The sequence below is a fragment of the Montipora capricornis genome, chromosome 4 (assembly GCF_036669925.1).
Source record: "Montipora capricornis isolate CH-2021 chromosome 4, ASM3666992v2, whole genome shotgun sequence".
Classification (NCBI taxonomy): domain Eukaryota; kingdom Metazoa; phylum Cnidaria; class Anthozoa; order Scleractinia; family Acroporidae; genus Montipora; species Montipora capricornis.
Genome location: NC_090886.1, coordinates 22,170,587 through 22,173,086, shown reverse-complemented (window position 1 = coordinate 22,173,086; position 2,500 = coordinate 22,170,587).

Sequence of the window (2,500 nt, the reverse complement as noted above, 5' to 3'; positions counted from 1 at the left end):
GGGGTTCTAGGGAGGGCGTTTAATAGATATGAGGCGTTTATTAGAGAGGGGCGTTTATTTCAATTTAACTGAAACTTTAACAAGTTTGTGAGCATGAGACAACTTTAATATGCGCTACTGAATGTAACTCAGCCTAGAGATTATAATACTAATAGTTCGACATCAATGTCATCATCGTCATCTGGGTCAATTGCAACTAACAAGTTGGCATCGTTGGCCTCTTCTACATCCGAATCCGTGATGACAATGAAAGGGTTTGGGAGGTTGGGCTCATCCAATACGGTGAGTTGCGCTTGGAGCTGGTCTGATCCTGCTTCGCAAGGTTGTCCTTTCTTGAAGCAATGAATCATTGAATCTTCTGTTCCATCAACTGCCAGATTTAACGCACATGACTTGAATGACTTTGAAATAATAATAATAAATAATAAATAAATATTTATATAGCGCCTATACTTTTCAGTGCTAAATGACATCTGCAAATAGCCGAGACCAGGTGGTCAATACCCATTCCAGGATGGTCTTTCTTGATGGCAGTCGCATGTTTCCAGCTTCTGTGTATTCTTGAACACCACTAGCCATCCATTCATCATACTGCTCAGCAACTAATGCCTTGAACGGTTTGTTCCAGCTTACATCTGGCGCCTGTACATACCTTGTACAAACACCGGGAATCATGACCTGGTCAACATTGATTCTGGAAAGTGCTTCCTTTACGCTTTGCATCATGTGACATTCGTAAAAATCCCACGCCAGTAGGCGTCTATTAAAAGAAAACGCTCCAAGAACGCTTCTCACCCAGTTCAGGGTTCAGGGTTCAGGGTTCTTCATTCATCCAGGCATTGGCTGATGTGGCTATAACGCATTTATGCTTATAATCTTCGTTTAGCTTCTTTGACTCTCGCTTTGCGCCACGAAACACAATAAACGGTTTTAATTTTGTCATGTCAGCTCGAGCAGATATGCATACTGTGAACATGACTTTTTCGTGTCCTGTCGTCTTCAAATTGACGGATGTAGCTCCTACTTTATCGACAGTAGTGTCGGAGACCATATCATCCCATACAGGCGTTTCATCCATAGCCATAATGCAAGGAGGCTGATAGTTGCGTTGTTGCGAAAGGCAGCGAACATGAAGGATATAGGATATCAGTTTATTGATAACTCGATGTGGATCTTGCTGGGCAGTAGTTGTCTTTCTTCTCAGTGAAAGCCGATTTCGCTGCATAAACTTCTGAAGCAAGCCTTAAGTCGCCTTGAACAAGTCTTGTTCACCTTCTGGTCATCTTTCTTCGTACAAGTGGGGGGAAGGGGGGGGGCGTCTATTAGACAAGGGGTGTTTATTAGAGAGGGGCGTCTAATACAAGCTATACACCTCAAGGGGGGCGTCTATTACATACGGGGCGTTTATTAGATCATTTTACGGTATTTGTACAAATCATTAATTTCTTTGATTTTTTCATTGGATAGATTTTTGCTTATATGATTCTTTGAATACTTTGTGAAGTATTTTTTAGACATGATTTTCATGTTCTCACCACAAATATATTCACCAAAAGTGTCATCAAAACTAGCACTTGAAGAACCTAAAAAAAGGATCAGACAGTTTTGGACATCTACAGTCCCACCAGTGAAATTTACAAGCTAAAGGTGTTTCACATATGGTGGCCCACCAATATTAAATTATCTACGACAACTGCAAATAGCCATACATGTAAGCCGAGGGGAATTTGTAGGGTACTATCACAGGCAGATACAGTACACTGATCTGATCATCAATGGTATCCAATACAAGTAAATATTATTGAGAGTACCACCAGAATACAACAACACAAAATTCACAAATAACATCGAACTAACTTACACTCCTGGCATATTTGATCATCATTACCGTTAAAAAGATATTATTTGTTAAAGCAACATAACTCACTTTCTTCGTCATGATCTTTTGTTTTAATGTTGACATGCTCTTGTTCATCATGAATGTCCATTTCTTGGAGTGGACAAAGAAGAAGTGTTATGTGGCTGTAGGCTGTTCCTAAGTCTTCTTTGTATTTCTCCAAAGTAAATGGCTCATCACTGCCCGGCAGATTTACAACCTCACTCCCATCTGGATAGCACAGCTTGTAAGTTAGGTCACTTCTAAAAGACCTATCGTAAGCCACTCTTTTCTTTAAAGCTTCTTCACGTACAGTTTCGGCTGATGCAGACTTGCTGACCTTTAGAGGTAAGGACTTTCTTCGAATGAGATTGAGTATTCCTTTCTTGCTGGAAGCGATACCAACTGTGATAATGACGGGTTTCATCCGCCGTTTTTCTCTTCTTGCTTTTGTTGTCAATGAATTTCCCCCTTTCCGTAGACTTTTTAGCCTTAAATTCGTGAAAGCTGATCATTGAACTTGTAGACGCAACCTTTGTGTTTTCACCATACGTTTTGCCACATTTAGGGCAATACTTATAATCAATCCGCAACTGCAACCACAACCGCAACCATGCAGTTTTC